This window comes from Neomonachus schauinslandi, chromosome 4 (genome assembly GCF_002201575.2).
Source record: "Neomonachus schauinslandi chromosome 4, ASM220157v2, whole genome shotgun sequence".
Lineage (NCBI taxonomy): Eukaryota > Metazoa > Chordata > Mammalia > Carnivora > Phocidae > Neomonachus > Neomonachus schauinslandi.
The window spans coordinates 160526512-160548130 of record NC_058406.1 but is presented as its reverse complement, the minus strand read 5'-3'; positions in this window follow the sequence as shown (position 1 = coordinate 160548130).

Sequence of the window (21619 nt, the reverse complement as noted above, 5' to 3'; positions counted from 1 at the left end):
CTTTGGAATCAAGCAAATTGGAGTTACAATTCTTGTTGCACCAATTATCGTTAGGCCTTGTACAAGTTACATAATTTTTTAAATCATCTGTTTGCTTTTAATATTCCTAGCCACATCTTTTAAAGAACAAAGAGTTTGGATTCTAATAAGGTCAATTTTTTTTTCATTGATAATGCTTTAGTGACATATCTAAAAACTCATCAACAGACCCGAGGTCACCTAAGTCTCCTATGTTTTCTTCTAAATATTCTATAGTTTTACATTTTACATGAAGGCCTGTGATCCATCTGGAATTAGTTTTTTTAAAGGTGTAAGATCTGTGTCTAGGTTCTTTTTCTTTTAAACATATGGATGTACAGTTGTCCCAGCAACATTTGTTGGAAAGACTATCCTTTCACCGTTGAATTGCCATTGGGCCTTTGTCAAAAATAAATTGATCAAATTCATGTGGTTCTGTTTCTTGGAACTCTATTTTATTCCATTGATCTTTGTGTCTATTTTTCTGCCAATACTATACCATCTTGATTATGGTAGATTTATAGTAAGTCTTGAAATTGAGTGGTCCTACAAATTTGCTTTCCTTATTTGGTATTGTGTTGGCTATTCTATATCTTTTATGTTTCCATATAAACTTTACAATAATTGTGTCAGTATGTACAAAACAGCTTGCTGAGATTTTAAGCAGGTTTGTGTTGTGTCCATAACTCAATTTGGCAAGAATTTATATCTTGATAATATTAAATTTATCAATCCATGAATATAGAATAACTCATTTTTTTTCACTTTAATACTTTAATGACTTTCTTGTACTTCGGTTCATAAAGCCTTGATTAATTAATTTCGGACAATAGTTTTTCTAGTATTTCTTTAAGAGCTCATGGGTTTTCCTTCCCCTCATCCATTGTCTTTATTCTCTAGTTACAGTTCTCATTTGTCAGGTATTGTTACAACTGCTATTGTCTCCCAAATATTTTTTTCTCTTGTTTCATGTATTCCGTTCATTCAATTTTCTGCTCACCAAATCATTATTTAGCTATGTCTATTCAGGCTTTAAGAAATCTATTGACTTTGGGATTTCAGTTATCATATTTTATCTTTCTAGATCTCTGTTTTTACTTTGCACTCATAATCAGCCAGCTCATATTTGATAGAAATAAAGCAATTTTTATCCTTCTTATACTATTAGCTGAGCTTATTTTAAATCTGTTCTGTGACCTATTACCTTTGTTTAAATATTAGAATTTTATTTGTTTATTTATTTTTAATTTTCTCTCCCTGTGTTGCTATTCATTTTACCAATGGTGATTCTAGCTTATGTGTACACATAAGTAATTGAGTTCCTTGTTTCCTTATTATGGATAATTCATCCACTGATCATAGCACCCTTCTAATAATTATGCAGAAAGGATGGTAAGTGTTGTGGGTTGGGCTTACCAGTGCTTTATCTTTTTAGGGATGCCACCCCGCTTCTCTGATACCAGGGCTTCTGACCTTCATAGACAGTAAGCAATGTCACTACTGAAACAAGTTAGTATAAATAATGAGTAGAGGTTGCACATCTATGTGATCATAATGACTTTTCTGACTGCAGAGTTTTGCCCTTTAGGGTATCTTTGCAGATTTACCACAACACCTCAAATGAATGACACCAATGGATTCTATACTAGTTTATTCTGGTCTTGCAACTTTCCCAAACTGCTCATATTGTTTTCTCCAAAGGACTCTTTGGAAGTCTTCTCCATTGGTTTTGGAACTTATTTTCTCCCAATCTTTAATATAATCTCTTCTATCTTTCAGGTATTCTTCAAAATTACTATCAATGCCAATATAGTTATTTGAATTCCCAAATTTATTCTTAAAATATGTTTTTGTCCATGTAATGTGATTTAGGATTAGAATATGTTGTACTTGCTCAGTTTGCCACCTTAACTTAGGGGTATTACATATTGCCTATACAAAGAAAAATGATATGGCTTAATTACAAATAATATGTTAAATAGCAGTTGAGCCTAGTTCTTAAGGAGAACAGCTGAAAGAATATTAGAATAAGAAGGGCATAAATGTATAATTGTTTAGATCAGTTCCTGAACATTAGAAACATACATCTGATAGGCAATTTAAGAGTGTTTGTTAAAAAAAATAATAATGCTTGAGATGAGTTAAATATGGCTTCAAGATTTCAACCAACTTGAAGAAGATGAAGAGTACATCATAGGGAATATACTGAATAATACTGTAATAATGTTGTATGCTGACAGATGGTGCTACACTTGTTGTAATGAGAATTGAATAATGTATAGAATTGCTGAATCACTATATTGTACACCTGAAAATAATATAGCATTGTATGTCAACTATACTTCAATTTAAAAAAAAACATTATTTAATAATTAGAAATAAAGTAAATGATTACTTTAAAAAGGGTTTAGGTGTGATTAATTAGAAATTGACAAAAAGAAAATAATTTTCCATATAGAAAAGCAAATTGATAATTTGAAGTTAGACACATATTACTTAGGATCAAGGAAAACCTTTAAAAATAACCCTACAGCAAAAACTGAGAAAGAGCAATCACAGAAAACATTATCTAAGGCACCTATTATTCATTTACATATCTAAGTTAGCAAGCAACATCAAACACCTGCCATGTTTCAAGCATTTGGCTCTGAACTAGTGAAGAACAAAAATGTAAGGCCCAGCCTGTCTTTTAAAAATGTTACCATGGAGTGTTTGATACAAGCAAAGAATTCAATAAAGCCCAGTGTGAAATTTTTCATAATAAAGTTAGGCAAAAGGAGTTATAGGATTATAAGGTAGATCAAATAGGAGGGGCATCTAACCAACCATGGTGCTTAGGTGAAGAATAAATATAATGCTTAACATAAATCTGGGGAGAAAAGGAGGACTTTTACAGATACTATTAATATGTTTCTCAGGAGGAAAGAATTAGATTCTATGAAAAGAAAATAATTCTTGAACATTTCCCAGTTCATAAATGAGACTCAAAATACCACCAAAATTATCTATCTTTATTTAAAATTCAGAATACAAAGTTCAAAAAAATTACCAAATACCTAGATTTTTATAACCTAAAGACCTAAATGAGTATGGTGACTACAACTGAAGTGTATCAGAAATCACTGGTCTTATCTTACATATCTTTCTCTTTTTTTAAGATTTTATTATTTTTTTAAGATTTTATTTATTTATTTGCCAGAGAGAGAGAGAGAGAGAGATGGTGCATACAAGCAGGGGGAGTGGCAGGCAGAGGGAGAAGCAGGCTCCCCACTGAGCAAGGAGCCCAATGCGGGACTCGATCCCAGGACCCCTGGATCATGACCTGAGCCGAAGGCAGACGCTTATCCAACTGAGCCACCCAGGCATCCCTATTTATTTATCAGTGAGAGAGAGAGTGAGCCATATCTTTCAATAAAGTCATTCTTTAAAGCAAAATTTTGTGCCATGTTGAGTCTTTTCTCTCTACATTAAAGACAAATGAGTAGTTTGATCTTTTTGCTTAGTTTTGTTTAGTTTTTCTTTTTGCCAGAATTTCATATGTCTTTCTAGTCCCATGCTTTCAAACTGAGTAGTGACATTTTACACACCAAAGTAAACATTCTTCTGATTTTATTGGAAACCTAGATATGCAATATTAAGAATTAGCATATAAGATAAAATTAAATATACCATCAAGAAAGCAATGAGCACTCTTATGTAAAGCAAAGCCAACAGTTTCCATTTTCATTTCTTACTATTCTTCAGAAGTATCAGAAATTTCTGCCATGTGAAATGTCATCTTCCATCTATAAAACTATGTGGAGCCTCTTTCCTTTCAAAAGTCTTTCTACTTTTCTAATCATAGAAAGAACATAGTAGGGACATGTATTCACTCTAAAACATAATTAGAAGTAAATAATTGCATAATTATAATGTGAGATCAGGGGAGATATATTTATAGGTATTTAAAACAGAAAATAGGGGCACCTGGGAGACTCAGTCAGTTAAGCATCTGCCTTCAGCTCAGGTCATGATCTCAAGGTGCTGTGGATGGAGCCCCACATAGGGCTCCTCGCTCAGCAGGGAGTATGCTTGGCCCTCTGCCTCGCCAAATAAATAAATAAAATCGTTAAAAAAAAAAACAGAAATGATGTGTCTGGATGTTATTCTTGTTGTTTTTGTTAGCTCAAACCCCAATACTCTAAAGCATTTTATCCCCCAAAGTAAAAGTTTATTTTGTGATACAATCATCTGTGATGTAATGTATGAACGTTATGGAAAGAGAATGATAAAACTGACTCTGAGAAGAGTGATAGAGTAAGTATTCACAGACTTTGAAGACAACACATATCTACATCTGAATATGAGGTCAGGTATTTTGCTAGTAGGACTAACTCCAATAACAATATCCTATAATCATTGCTTATTCCTGACAATTCATATCTGCTGACAAAAGTGTATGTTTACCATTTTCTTCATAATTTTGCTCCTGATCCATGGCCCCCAAATTCTTTTATTTGGTAACTTAAAAAATGTAGCCATCCTTTTGATCAGAAATTTTGCAGAGCTATGTTGATACATATTATATAAAAAGGAAGTACTGTTATACTGAATTTTTAGGGGTTTGATAAGTGGTATTCTCTCTTTTTCCTTAAACAACAAAGAACACAGCTTTAAAAAACTCATATGAAGAGCATACTGAAATTTATACAAGACCAAAAAATTGCTAGAACTGATATAGGAATTTAGCAAAGTTGCAGGATATAAAATCAACGCACAGAAGTCAGTTGCATTTCTATACACTAAAATTGAAACAGCAGAAAGAGAAATCAAGTAATCGATCTCATTTACAATTGCACCAAAATCCTTAAGATACCTAGGAATAAACCTAATCAAAGAAGTAAAAGATCTGTACTTTGAACACTATAAACACTTATGAAAGAATTTGAGGAAAACACAAAGAAATGGAAAAACATCCCATGCTCATGGATTAGAAGAGCAAATATTGTTAAAAAGTCTATACTAGGGGCGCCTGGGTGGCTCAGTCATTAAGCGTCTGCCTTCGGCTCAGGTAATGATCCCAAGGTCCTGGGATCAAGCCCTACATCAGGCTCCCTGCTCAGCAGAAGCCTGCTTCTCCCTCTCCCACTCCCCTGCTTGTGTTCCCTCTCTCGCTGTGTCTCTTTCCGTCAAATAAATAAATAAAATCTTTAAAGAAAACAAAAGTCTTTACTACTCAAAGCAATCTACACATTCAATGCAATCCTTATCAAAATACCATCAGCATTTTTCACAAAGCTGGACCAAACAATCCTAAAATTTGTATGGAACTATAAATGACCATGATTAGCCAAAGTAATGTTGAAAAAGAAAACCAAAGCTGGAGGCATCACAATTCCAGACTTCAAGGTGTATTACAAAGTTGTAATCATCAAGACAGTATGGTACTGGCACAAAAACAGATACATAGATACATGAAACAAAATAGAGAACCTAGAAATGGACCCTCAACTCTATGGTCAACTAATCTTCAACAAAGCAGGAAAGAATGTCCAATGGAAAAAAGACAGTCTCTTTAACAAATTATGTTGGGAAAATTGAGCAACCACATACAGAAGAATGAAACTGGACCACTTTCTTACACCAAACACAAAAATAAACTCAAAATGGATGAAGGGCCTAAATGTGAGATAATAATCCATCAAAATCCTAGAGGAGCACACAGGCAGCAACCTCTTTGACCTTGGCTGCAGCAACTTCTTGCTGGACACGTCTCTAGAGATAAGGGAAACAAAAGCAAAAATGAACTATTGGGACTTCATCAGGATAAAAAGCTTTTGCACAGCAAAGGAAAAGATCAACAAAACTAAAAGGCAACCTATGGAATGGAAGAAGATATTCACAAATGGCATATCTGATAAAGGGCTAGTATCCAAAATCAATAAAGAACTTATCAAACTCAACACCCAAAAAACAAAAAAATCCAACCAAGAAATGGGCAGAAGACATGAACAGACATTTCTCCAAAGAAGGCATACAAATAGCTAAAAGACACATGAAAAAATGCTCAACAGCGCTCAGCATCAGTGAAATACAAATCAAAACCACAATGAGATACCACCTCACCTCATTCAGAATGGTTAAAATTAACAAGTCAGGAAACAACAAATGTTGGCGAGGATGCAGAGAAAGGGGAACCCTCTTACACTGTTGGTGGGAATACAAACCTACAGCCAATCTGGGAAACAGTATGGAGGTTCCTGAAAAAGTTAAAAATAGAACTGCCCTACCACCCAGTGATTGCACTACTAGATATTTATCCAAAGGGTACCAACATAGTGATTCAAAGAGGCATATGCACCCCAACAGTTATAGCAGCAAGTCCACAATAGCCAAAATGTGGAAAGAGCCTAGATGTCCATCGACAGATGAATGGATAAAGAAGAAGTAATGTATATATAATGGAATATTATCCAGTCATCAAAAAGAATGAAATCTTGTCATTTGCAATAACATGGATGGAACTAGAGGGCATTAAGCTAAACGAAATAAGTGAGTCAGAGAAAGACAAATACCATATGATTTCACTTATATGTGGAATTTAAGAAACAAAACAGATGAACATAGGAGAAGGGAAAGAGAGGGAGGCAAATCATAAGAGACTCGTCACTATAGGAAACAAACTGAGGGCTGCTGGAGGGGTGGTTGGTGTGGGGGATGGAGTAATCGGGTGATGGGCATTAAGGAGGACACCTGATGTAATGAACACTGGGTGTTATATGCAACTAATGAATCACTAAATTCTGCCCCTGAAATTAATAATACATTGTTTGTTAACTAAATTGAATTTAAATAAAAAATTTAAAAAAACAACAACACTGATTCATATACCCTGACTCATATATCTTAGAAGAGCTTTGCATATGATTTTGTGGTTGAGGGGTAATTTATATTTTATAATTTAAGGATATTTATCAATTACTTCATTATATCATTATGAACTGTTTACTTTCCTACCTTTTCTAAAATATTTTGAGGTAGATCACTTTAATAGTTATTAATCTACCATTTTATGGTACAGCGATTTTTTACACTTACATTGTTTCTTTCCAAGAGAATATTTCAATCTCACAAAAATAATCAAATGTTTTTGTTGATATGGACAAATACAACTCCATGAGAAATTAATTGTAATACCTGAGGATATAACATAAATTTACTAATATATATGGATTTTAGCATCTCAATAAAATAGCATTTGTTACGCCATTAATCTAATATAATCAAATACATATATATGTATTTGTATAAAAAACACAGACATAGGGCGCCTGGGTGGCTCAGTCATTAAGCGTCTGTCTTTGGCTCAGGTCATGGTCCTAGGGTCCTGGGATCGAGCCCCGCATTGGGCTCCCTGCTCCGCAGGAAGCCTGCTTCTCCATCTCCCACTCCCCCTGCTTGTGTTCCCTCTCTTGTTGTGTCTCTCTCTGTCAAATAAATAAATAAAATCTTCAAAAAACAAACAAACAAACAAACAAAAAACACAGACATACCTTTTGTTATATTTCTTGAGAACAGGAGCTAGGTACTGATTTTACAAATTTGAATAAGATTGATTCAAAAGCTAATGGTAGAAAGATATTTCATCAACTTAAAATTAAACTATTGTAAGAAGTATACTATAATAAAGTATAAATAAATAAATAAAGTGTAATGGTAATATTTGAAAGATGAGTAGAAATAATACAAATGTTTGGTTTGTGTATACATGTGTCCATGGGAAGGATGTATGTTTAGTTTCTTAGTCCATCTCATTTTTTCTTCAATATGGGTAGGCTAAGACCTTTCCAAACATTTAAATTCTATTTACTTTTTGATTACTCATTTTGTCTTTAAGTCATTTCTCTCTTACCACATTTTACTATAAGCATTCAGGAGAGGCCAAGCTGCTTTTTCAACACTTTGCTAAGTAATTTCTTTAACCAAATATCCAATTTTATTGTTCACAATTTCAGCCTTCCACAAAACACTAGGATACAAACAATTCAGCCAAGCTCTTTGCCACTTTACAGCAAAAGTCACCTTTCCTTCAGTTTCCAATAACATGTTCCTCGTTTCCATCTGAGACCTCATCAGAATGACCTTTACCATCTATATTTCTACCAACTTTCTATTTATGACCACTTATGTATTGTCTAAGAAGATTGAGGCTTTCTCTAAAGTTCTCTTCTCCTTTTGAGCCTCCATGGAAATCACCCTCAATAGTACATTCATTGGCAATGTGTTTCCTAGCATGAACCATGAAACTTTTCCCGACTCTGCCCATTATCCAGTTCCAAAGTTACTTCTACATTTTTAGCAGCACCCACTCTTGGTACCAAATTTATGCTTTAGTTTGAACTACTATAAGAAAATACCACAGGCTGGGTAACTTATCAACAACAGAAATGTATTTCTCATAGACTGGAGGCTGGAAGTCAAGATCATGGGACTGGCATGGTTGAGTGAGAGCCCTCTTCTGAATTGCAGACTTCTCATTGTATCCTCACATGGAGGAAGAGGCTAAGAATCTTTCTGGAGCTCCTTTTACAAGAAACCGGTTCCATTAAGGAGGGCTCTGTACCCATTACTTAATCACTTCCCAAAAGTCTCACCTCATAATATCATTATCTTTGGGCGTTATGACTTTTGGAGGGACACATTCAGACCATAACAATAAGGGTACTAAATAAAGGGATCCCAAGCTAATTTATTAGCATATTATTTTAATAACTGGTTATTTTGACTGAAGACATTTCATGTTTAGTCTTAATAAATTTCAAATGGAATAATTTGGACCATTATTTCCAAAAATATTTAACATAAAATAGTAGACAGGACTAAAGTCAGATACCTTGATTGCAAGTCATTTTACCTGGTTGATTAGCAATAAGTGAATCCCTTAAACTATGTGTCTATGTTTCTTCAACGATGATTTGGTAATACCATTTCACTCCATGTGATATTATCAGTATAAACAGAGGATTCGGGGAGAAAGCATTTTGAAAAACCAGACCAAAAACACATACAAATTTCCAAAAATACTTTGTTGGAGGACAACCCTGGCTTAGAAATAACCTAATGATGATGTCTCAACTAGACTATTATATGTGAAAAACTAATTTCCTTTCTTAGCTCACATGATAGGTAATCCTAGGCTGTATTATCAAGAGAGAGTAATTGGATAGTATCTTTGTCCGCTCAGGCTGCCATAACAAAATACCATAAACTAGGTGATATAAACATCAGAAATTCATTTCTCACAGTTCTGGAGGCTGGGAAGACCAAGATCAAGGTGCTGAAAAGTTTAGTTTCTGGTGAGAACTCTCTTCCTGTTTTGTAGGCTGCTGTTTTCTGATAGTATCCTCACATAAGGATGAGAAACTCTGATATCTCTTCTTATAAGGGGATTGATCTCATCATGAACGTCCCACTCTCATGAACTCATTTAAACTTACCTTCCAGGGGCAACTAGGTGGCTCAGTCATTAAGCATCTGCCTTCAGCTCAGGTCATGATCCCAGGGTCCTGGGATAGAGCCCCATATCGGGCTCCCTGCTCCATGGGAGGCCTGCTTCTCCCTCTCCCACTCCCCCTGCTTGTGTTCCCTCTCTCGCTGTGTCTCTCTCCGTCAAATAAATAAAATCTTAAATAAATAAATAAATAAATAAATCCGTCAAATAAATAAAATCTTAAATCAATCAATAAATAAATAAATCCATCAAATAAATAAAATCTTAAATAAATAAATAAATAAATACAATTAAATTAAATAAACATACCTCCCAAAAGTCCCATCTCCAAATACCATCACAATGTGGGGTTAGGGCTTCAACATGTTCACTTGGGGGAGGACACAATTCAGTCCTTAGCAAGTAGGTTGATCTTATTATCAATTGTGTGTGTGTGTGTGTGTGTGTGTGTGTATGGTTGTGTTAAGGGAGGTATCTTTTTGTTTGTATGTGTGTTTGTCTCTTGCACTTAGACTGTTTCCTAAGAAAATTCACTGAACCCAAAATCTAGTCTTCCCTGCAAGTATAATATAAAATTACTTACCTTCTTAAATTGTATCTAAAAGTTTCCTCCTCCCACCATCTCAGTAAAATGTAAGTGTTCTTGGTTATTTTATTTAATTATACTCTAATATTATTTTTCTAGACAGAAATTGACAACTCTCTAAAATACGCAGTTATCACTTTAATTTTAACAAAATTTCTATGCTATTCTGGAATGATGAACAGAATTATAATTATGTAAAATAGGGATTTTTTAAAGTTAAGCACATTGATTCTATTAACTTATGTCAAAACATTTCTAACTAGTTTTAAGAGGGACTATTTCTTTTTTTTTCTTTTTAATCTCAAAGTCACAAAAATTCTATTATAATTTCAGTAGTTGTTATTAATTAAATTCCAATCAAATGTTGTTTATCTTATTCACTTGGCACTATACTCATACCCATAGAATTGCAAAGCCAGCCTTCTGCTCATAGTATACTCACACACATACACATGTATGTATATATAGTAAAAACAAAGTGATATAATGCAAGCAGTATAGATAGAATTGAGAATGATTGATTATTTCTTATTTGATTAACATGAAAAGATGAAATAGAGATAATTTCTAATGTAATGAAATATGAGTAATGAATCTTAATTATTTTTATAATGTATACTCCCTTCTTAATTATACAGAGAGAGCAATTTAGATAAAAATAGAGTAGAATTTGCTTGATTGTTTCTTATTGAATAGTGATTCTTTTTTTAAATTTTATTTTTAAGTGATCTCTACACCCAACATAGGGCTTGAACTCACAACCCTGAGGTCAAGAGTCTCATGTTCTTCCAAGTGAGCCAGCCAGATACCCCTTGAATGGTGATTCTTAAACTAAAGTCAAAAGATCCTTGGTTCATTGAGAATTTATTTTAAGATATTAAGCTTATTTTAATATTTGTTAAAATTTAATGAAAATTTTAAACAAGATATATAACATATTCATATATTCTCTCTTTTTCATATAATATGAATGGTTACCTTATAGCTGTTTTCTCACAATTTCAGCATTTGATTTATACAATCACCTTGATGTCATACAGTGCTATTTTAACTACCATTAGCAATGGAGAAAAAATAATAATAATCAAAGAAGGAACTGGACAGTGAAGGATTTACATCATGCTTGGGCTGACACAGACCTGCTTTGGAATGCACTCAGGCTCTGTCTCTCCACATTACCGTTTCCTTGAAAACAAAAGAGTTTAAGACCTTCCACTATGGGAGTGAAGGGGATGGAATTGGGCACTGTACCTCTGTTGAGGAAGCTGAGAGTTAACTAACAGACATTTGCCCTGTATGATAGTACAATATAAAAGGTTGTCAGGACATTGAGAATGGGGAATTTCTGTGTCAAGGTGATCAATACACATCTGTGGCCATCTTAGTGTCTTGTGTAAATAAAGGACTTTTTTAAATTTTTTGTTTTTGTTTTGTTCTGTTTTGTTTTGTTTTGTTTTAATGGATGATATCTGGGCTCCCAACATATTAAGGTAATGATATCATACTTACTATATCTTGTGCCTTCTGTCTTTCTACAACACTAAGTAAATGTGCTATGATATCATTGGTATGAATTGGTGACCAGCTCAAACTTGCAACCATAGCTATGTTGCCACTTAGAGGTTTTAGGTTTTGAAGAATATAGTAATAGGGGAGAGAATGTGAAGTTCTGAGAAAGTGATGCCTAAGAGGCTGTTTTGTTGTTGTTGTTGTTGTTGTTTTAACTCATGGTTTTACCCACAGCTTTACTGACAAAATGCTTTGTAACAAATAACCAGTGTTATATCTTACCAATGGAATATGAATGACATGGATTTCTCCACTAGAGAATGGCTGAAATGATCTAAAGCAAAATGAGGAGGCAATCAGCTGGTAAAATTATTTGATTACATCTTAAAACTTCCTTTTGTCAAACTGAAACCTCCTGGAGGAGAGGGAAATAACAGCTAATTAAACAACTGGCTCTGATTTTCAGGTGTTTTAAATGAAAATAGATCCAAATTCTAAACCAAAAGCCATGTTGTAGATGTGGGAAAACACTGTGCTTCATCCTGATGTTCTTCTATTTAATTGCTGGTTCATAAATGAATCACTCAGGGACAAATGTGATGGGCAGATAATTCTGGAAAGCAGAGACTGTAGTATAAAAGAGGTCAGTCATTTTGCTGAAAAATCTTTTGGTAAAGATGCCTAGGGAATTCCTACTTTCCTGTATTTCTAGGTCAGTTGACTTAAGGCAATTAATTTATTTCTGGATACTGAAGAATGAAAAGGAATGTCTTCTATGAATATTAGTCCACAGCATTCTGTGGTGGTTGGTGTTTTTCAACTACCAATAGAGTAATAGCCATGCCTGTTTAGTGAGGATTGGAGAGAGAAAATTCTATGTAAAGAAAGGAAACTTGAATTACTCTCACAGTCTGTGAAATGGAATACCTCCACAGAACCATAGAAATATCAATGGCAACAGCATCCCAGAAACCAGTTTCTTCATAAAATATGCCTCAGACCCAAACTATGGCAGATATTCAGAATAAGACACGCCTTCCATCATGTGCTCCACATATAATTCTCCTATTGAGAAGGCAGGAGAGTTGATGAAATGCCATGACAGATTTACTCTAGCATAGGTTTTACTGAAATAAAACTCCAGAGTCTCCAGAAGAAAGCAAAAAGCCAGAGGAATGAAAAGAGAGAAAGATAAGTAAAGAAACAGGGAATCAGGTACAATTATTTAAGTGGCTATTAAAAGATGAAGTAAATTTATAGGATCCCTATGAAAACTTAAGTAGTGCACTGGCTGGGACAAAGGAAGCCTGCTTCAGTGTCAGCAGCAACCTCTCCTCAGGAACCCTGTCAAATTCACTTCCTTTGTCCCAGGTTGGGTAACTATAAATCCAATCAAGTCCATAGGGAAGAGACACAAAACAGCCTGATACAGGCTACTAAGATTGTTTCAGCCGCTGGGGCGCCTGGGTGGCTCAGTTGGTTGGGCGACTGCCTTCGGCTCGGGTCATGATCCTGGAGTCCTACATCGGGCTCCCTGCTCGGCGGGGAGCCTGCTTCTCCCTCTGCCCCTCCCCCCTCTCATGTGCTCTCTCTCATTCTCTCTCTCTCAAATAAATAAATAAAATCTTTAAAAAAAAAAAAAGGTTGTTTCAGCCGCTAAGGCAGTTGAAAACAAAGTCATTACATGTGTTTGTCCAACCACCAGTAGTAGGGTGTCTGAGGCTACGTGCTATGGTGGAAGTTGAAGGTCCTAAGAAAAATGAACAAAATTTATGAGATTATGGAATGCCATTTCACAGTGTGGTGTAATATTCCGAGGCAGCATGAAGGGCTGAAAGTAAAGCTTGGGAGTTAGGCAAGGCCTTGGGAAATTTGCAGATAGGAAAATAACAATGTAAAAGATATTCAGTTTTGGTATCACCCTTACTTGAATGTTTAAGTGGAATAGATGGGATGCACGTGTGGGTGGTCTTACCAGTACCAGCTTATACGTAAATGGTGGGCAAGTACAACCTTCTCCAGATTTTAACTGGACAAGCAAAATGGGAGGCCTTAGAATTGCCCAAATAATATCAAATATTAAGCAATATTAGGTTCAGAGAAGACAACAGAAAAAAATCAGCCTTGATTAGAAAAGCAGAAGCTGGGGTGATAATAGTCTTCATGCTTCTTTCTGTAGTAGTCCAGGCTGGCTAAGGAGAGATTTAGAATGCTCTTATAGGCTGATTGTTGCCTATCACTGGCTTGAAAATATGTCCCCTCTCCCCCAAGTCAAGGAGAAAAATATCACTGTGTTTTTCAGATAAAATGCATGCATATAATATTTCTATTGTTGTAACAATTTAAACATTTTGAATACTTGATTACAGAAAAACATTTGTTGCTGATACTTCTTAATTTTTAATTAAATGATCCTATTTATACATTTGTGTGTTTTTTTTGGTGTGGAATTCCAGAACTTGTGTGATCAGTTTGATTACTCAGTTACTCTTTCTCAGTCAGTGATGGTAATGTGCATGCCTTGAAGGTGGTTCTACATTGACCAAGCTGTGAACCACAGTGCAGGAACAGAAGACAATCTATCTGGGTTATTATGTATCTTCACCATTATGAAAAAAATCTAATAGGCGATTCTGTTACAAAGCTCATTAAGCAACTGAAGAAATTAATCTAAATCCTGATTTTCAGCTGACTTGTGTCTGTGCAAATTGCTGTGGGTCATTATTGGAAGGCTGTAACTTTTGTTCTCTAAGTCAGATTTTCAAAATGACTCATTCTTGATGCTGCTTTGGACAAAAAATTTATTCTTTCAAAAACTCATATGTCAGTGTTGCTAGTAGTTGTAGGAAAATTTATTGAGTCATGGAAACTTTAAGAAATTGGGTGTCAAGCTTCTGCACATTGTTTCAATCATTTCATTAAAAAAACATAGGGAGGTTAAGAAAATTACTGTGTGTAATATCATTATGCTTTATATAAAGGACTTAAGGTAGTTGTCCTCATTTACCTCTTTAGCTAACTTGCTACAGGAAAATGATTCAATAAGCAAGACAGCCCACCAAAAACCATGGCTCCAGCAGATAGTACTAAAAAGGATAAAAGAGGGGCGCCCAAGTGGCACCTTCGGTTGAGCATCTGACTCTTGGTTTCAGCTCAGGTCATGATCTCAGGGTTATGAGATGGAGCCCCTTGTCAGGCTCCATGCTTAGGAGGGTTTGCCTGAGATTCTCTCTCTCCCTCTCCCTCTGCTCCTCACTGCCCACCGCCCTGCTCAAGTGCTCTCTCTCTAAAATAAATAAATAAATCTTAAAAAAATAAATAAAAAGGACAAAAGCAATTATGTAAATCTATATTTTACAAAAGCAATTATGTAATTATGTAAATCTATTTATTTATATTTATTTAAGCTATATATCCTAAAATAAGAACCTGTCCACATACACCCAAACATCTTACGTTGCCATTTTGTGATGGCTTTTCTTTTTAAATATGACCCCACCTTTCATTTTAGATTGATTTGATCTGTATAATGTTCCTAGTGAATACAGAAAAGGGATATGATTGAGCAAAACACACTGATACTTATTCAGGATGTGAAAACCACATCCCATGAGAGTTGATGGCTCAGGTTATATTGATTAAAATATCTTGTACATATTTCCCTAGTATCTCAAAAATGTAATCACGGGTCCAATATGAGTAAACTAATGAATTCTCCTCTTCTGCATTGCATATTTTAATAACATTTAGTTGAAATGGAGGATCAGATCGTTGGTTTAAGGCTGCCAGTTTCACACAGACATTTTAGTCATCATTTTCTAGAGGGATATACCAACATGACTGATCTTTGAAATTAAAGGTAAAATTGGTTAGTATAGCACATTCACAGTTCAGGTATAAGCAGACAGTGAGGTTTGGATATTCCCGGCAAACTAAACGGACAGGTCACCAAATATGATTTATATCAAGGCTAAGAAATTTACTGAAATCCAGGTATATTGTGAATCTGAAAAAATTTTGATTGACAGAGGGAAAGAAGATGTTGAGTTCATTATGATGTTTGTCCAGACTGTAGATTGTTCCACTCCACTGGACTCATGGGTGAGGCCCTTGTAAAATGTATTCGTGGAAGGAAGAAATAGAAATAAGTAGACCAACAATGAAGAGACACAGATTTAATGCAATTTTACTCTGAGTTTGACCTATGACTAAATAGATATCAACTGTGAAATCAAAAGGAACAAAATATTTCAAATCAGAATTCATACATAAGGCATTTTAAAACTTTATAATGGCTTAAACTTTTCTAGTATTCTTAATTATGGGTAATGTTTGCTGCTAATGTTTCTTAAGGTTTAAAAATATAATGCCCTTTATATATATTTGATATAGAACTTCCTGAAATTCTGCAGACTGGGAGCATAGAAGAAAAAAAGAAAAAGAATAGAAAGTATAGAGAAATATTTCAGAAAAAATGTATAGGGAGGCACATATCATTTTTTTTAATAACCAAAAGGAAAATAAGAATGATCTTAATTTGATAAATAATAAATAGATAAACAAATGGAAAAAAATAGCTTTGGCATCTTGGACCCTCAGAAGCTTGTGGTTCAGCAGATGAGATGCTTATTGGATAAGGTTGTCCTTAACTCATGCCTTTTGGAGTAGCAATCAATGACTGACAGGAGAAGCCATGCTCATGAGTACACGTAAGATGACCCAGAAATATTTAGAAGGATTATTTTGAGAGAGTGCAGTTCTTATATCTGAGGATATAAGAATGAGGCCGTGACATCTTGCTTAATCCTATTTTGAAAGCTTATCTCTAAACACGGGTCGAGAGGCTTGAGAAAACTAGATTGTACTTAATCATTGTGGGAGGAAAAAAAAATTTCCTCTCCTGGCTCTACAGAAAATCTCACATTAAAAAGTCCTGATTTTTTTTTTCTCAAAAAAGAAAATTCTTCATGGTTACTTGTATCTACAAGCTGCTGGGGCAGATAATGGCTGGCCCATTCAATCCCTCATTAGTCTTCACCATCCTAATTTAACTATCCCTAAACAGATTGGTTGGGCATATTGCAAGGCATTTAGAAACCTGCTTTAGGAACAGTTTTAGAAAAGTTTTACACATACTTAGGCCTCATTAATAACAACATTTCTCCTTACAGGTTGTCACCCAGAATTAAAGAAAAACCAGAAATTAATGGAAGGGTTAACTGTAATGCAAAATAGCTGAACCTGAATCTTTTACAAAGGTAAGGATAGATTATGATTAATTTACCTGCTTTATTCTTTTTTTACCTCACAGTAGTACTTACTGTTTGTCAGAGTCTCACTGTTCTTCTGATTTTAGAGGTGTGGGGTCTTGGTTTGTTTTTTTGGAAACCCTGGAGTACTCAGCATGCCACTGAGGCCTCAAGCTCTTATCATCACAAGCAAAACTGTCAGTTCTGAAACACTGCTGAGAAGGAGACTCTCAGGCAAAGAGAAATGCAAAACAAGCACTTCACAGGGTTGTGGGGCAGGTTCTGCTGGAAAACTTATTAATGAAGGATTACATGTATAAAAATAATGCTCTGAGTCCCTAAAGTTTACTTATCACTCAAAAATGTAGGCTTAGAAGTAATCATGTTGGTACAGTTTGAGAAATTAGTGAAGAGTGTTTTGTGTTAGCTCAGCTAACATTCTTACTTTGTTCTTCTTCCCCTAATTGTGTAAAAATAATGGAAGCAAATAGGATGCACATATTTTTAGTACTTTTAGGTATTTTTGCATATATGGGCATTGTGATAAATATTTTTTGGGATAACTACTTTTTAATGTGAAGCTGAAACTTAATTCATTTGGACAGAAAATAAATAGGAAGATAACAAAAGTTATTATAGAAAATAACTTTAGAAATCTAAAATAGACTCTAACATATGATTTAATTTTTTGATGCTTTTCTCTCACTCATTTTTAATAGCAGGGCAAAAGTACAAGTTAACACTAAGGATTTTGATGACTCACGTGTGCAGAATCTTTGATGTTGAGCTTATTTTTGATGTTTCATGCTTATTTTTGTACATGAACTCATTTTTTCTAATAGCTTTAGTTATCAGCTGGTAAGGTGGAAAAACAGAAATTCAGAAACCAGAACTGAGTTTCACCATTCTTTTATCTTTTCTGTGGAAAGGTGTCTGTTGTATAAAGTAGGAGGAGACAGAAAGCCCAAGGGTAAAAAAGATTTGGAATGTGACATGGCAAAACCACCTCACCCCTTTTCCCTCACCACTGTTGGATACTTTCTCACCAGATGTGCCTGACTTGTGTGTATAGCTACTCTGGGCACTGAAGTTCTCCTAAAATTGTAATTGTCCATCCCTGAGAGTGTAGTGAACAGAGCGGTTAGCAAGAACACTCACTGGTGGCAGATCCGCTTGCATGGTTTCACCTGTTACTCATCCCATCCTAGCATCACTGTGTTGGAACCCTGGCAAATCTTCTGCTCCTGGGCTGGTGCTGCTATTAGTCCTTTTTGAGATGTTAGTAGGAAGGCAAACACTTTTCTATAAACTATCCCCAAAGAAGCATCCAACCCTTCTTTAATCTGGACTTGAAAGTTGTCCTCATTTAACAAACACTCTTTCATTTTCCATGGATTCTTTACATTTTTAAAATTTTGTTTGAAGCTCCACATATTTTCATGTTGTGTGGGATATCTTGGTTTGTGTTGGGATGGAAGTAAGTATTGCTTGCTATCAATTAACCTTCTTACTGATCCATCCTTTGTATGTATGAAATGTATAAATTTAAAAGCTGTTTTTGGACATTTAAAACAATTTTATATCATGATTATTTTCCTATTTCCACAATTAAATATTCTGTGATAATATCATTTTAATGTCTTATAATATCCCATCTTTTCTGGTATGACTTGACTTTGGTAATCTTTTCAAGGTTTCATGAAAATAAAAATGGAGGGAACAGCTTTGCATAAACAACATTACTTTGGGTCTCTCATTATTTGAATCTATATCATTTTTCAATGATACATCTCCCCTAGAAAAAGATTGAAATTAAAATTAGAAGCCTAGCTTACTTAAGGAGTACAGGCACATGAGCCAAATCCAGATCTGTCCTCAGAATATTAAATTAGAATTATTTCAGCTCCTCCAGGACAGTTACTCCAAATTGCTATCATACTTAGATAGATTATCTTGATCACATTACAATGATGGTAATTTTTTTTTCCTATTACTGAATTTGCTTATCTCAAGTATAGAACAGTCTGGAGGGAAACTTTTCACAATAGTCTGTTCTCTCCTGAGTAAAGAAACCATATTTTATTAGTCTAAGTATCATCAGAGACTAGAACTCATAGGCATGTACTTTGTATTTGAAGAATGAATGAAACTGGCTTCCACATCTAACACGTCATGGAAATCAAAACTGTTTATTTAAACTTGGTAGTGTCAATTTCATTACATGAAATACTATTAAGCTTTTTTCCAAATGTGTTATATTAGGGTCTACCAGAATCATAAAGATACAGTCATATGGAATTAATTTATCTAATTAAGTTATTATTAAATATTTAATTAAGTTAAGTTATTATTAGTTAAATATCTAAAGATAATTTAAAGACGATATTATTTACAGAGTTGTGGAAAGGGTTAAGGGAACAAACAAAAGATATTTAGTAAACCAAAGACTAGCTATAGCCAGAAGCCATTTCCTTCCCCAGGCCCAAAGGATAAAAGGGATAATAGGAAAATGGTGTCTCTGAATCCAAGGGTAGCTGGAACCATGAGAGGGATCACAGCAAATCCATCACCAAAGCTCAAAGTGAAGAAATATCCCTATATCTTCCCTGCCCCTGTCATCCAGTCTTCTGCTATTGAATCCTTTGCTAATTCAACCAGAAACTAAGGGGAAATAGTACCCACAGATGCAATCTATTAAGATCAACTTCCTGTGTTGCAGAATAATGAAGAGAAGCCAAAATTGATTGTAAATTAAGTAGAAAAAATCATACTTGTTATGGAAGAGATAAATCTAATATTAGTTATGAAGAATTATATTGTCATTAAAAATCTGATATAAAATTGTATGTGTGCTTGTATGCACATATATATGCATTGTGTGCAAATATATATATACATTGAGAAGAAATTGAAAGCAGATGCAAATAAACCAGGAGGCTTACAGCACAACAGTGTTCTTGATATTTTTTCACATTTAAAAAGTACTTTTTAGAATGATTTAAATTTATATTTATTATTGTCACTATCATTATTATTAGGATGGCAATGATAATAGCTCTTTAATTTTAATGAATACCTTAAGTATTTACTTCTATGATTAGCAATCATCCTATATTTCTATTTTGACCACTTGTTTACAGAAACAGTACAAACTGATAATTTTAACTTTGTTGAAAATTTAAATTATTAACCTTCACTAACTTTCTCGTGTATCTTGTTATTTTTTTCCTTAAGTTTACATTACAAGGATTATACAACAAATAATCATGAGCCACCTTAAGTTTTATGTCTTTTAAATTCATGGAATAGAGTCTATTGATTTAAAATGACTTGTGTATACCTCACAAGGAAACAACAGGAAAATTATTTTTTAGTATCATTAACATAAACTGTAGAATAGACAAGACACAATGACAATGTCATGCATAGTTTACTTATATAGTCCTCAAGTCACTTTATAAAATTAACAGGATATTTCAGAAAAATGTATCAATCCTAACAATATATCACTTTGCAATATTGATTTGTTGATCTTAAAAAAGAAAAAAGCCAGTTATTTTACCAGCAAAATGAGTTCATTTTGGAAGCAGAGGATTTGTAATTTGGATAAGCAAACTATGGTGAACCATAGGCAAATCCAGAGAACAAAGGAGAGGAGCTTACTTTTATAGGGAAAAGGAGGAAACTGGAGGGGGTTGTTTCACTGAGTTCTCATTGACTGGACTGTTGCTTGAGCAAGGAGAAATTCTTCCTTCCTCCTGCTGGGGTGTGCAAAGTAAGCTTCTTCCTACTGGGTAATGCAAGGTATGCTTCTTAAGGCAAGTGGTAATATGTGAATGCTCCCTCTCTGGGCTTCCCAACTCCACTTTAAGTGAGATTGTCTTTATTTATTTTCACAGGTTCAACAAGTAGTAAATCCCAAAAGGTTTGTTATGAGTTCATAAACCATGAGGCAATAGTAAATTCTTAACTTTTTTTTCCCCTAGAAATAGTTGGGGGTATTATTATAAGAGTCCATATTACAATTCAAATATCACATCCTCAGAAAGAAATCTTATTACCTCCCTTAAATATTTTTGGAAGTTAAGGGTTCTCTATCATTCCTATGTTTACTCCCTGTAAACTTGATTTTTTTTTTTTAAATTATACTTGTTCTACTATAATGTAAAGAGCTATACCTTACCTTGTTTGCTCATGAACACTATCCTACAGTACAGTGCCTTCTGCATAGTAGGTACTTAATGTTTGGGATGAGTGGATAAATGAATAAATGATATAAGCTAAGCTACTGAAGTCTTGATTTAATCATAAGGTAAACTTGATCCAAGCAATTTCATGTAAAGAATTCTAACGAGTCTAAAATGTATAGAGAAAGGCAAAGAATCTAATAACTAAGACAATTTGTTTAAACGACAAACATTCGAGGGGCGCCTGAGTGACTCAGCTGGTTAAGCGTCTGACTCTTGATTTGGGCTCAGGTCATGATTTCAGAGTCCTGAGATCAAGCCCCGCATTGAACTCGTGCTGCGCTGGAGCCTGCTTAATATTCTCTCTCTCCCTCTCTGACTTTAAATCTCATTTTCATTCATTATTTTGCAAATGTTTATTGAGCACTTACCTTACTAAACCACTACTAATCTAGGCACTGAGGATACAATTATTTAAAAAACAAGCAAAGGAAAAAAATAGTCCACGTGACAGCAGTTATATAATATATATATATATATTTATTTATTTATAATTTGTAACGACTGAAACAAAACAGAA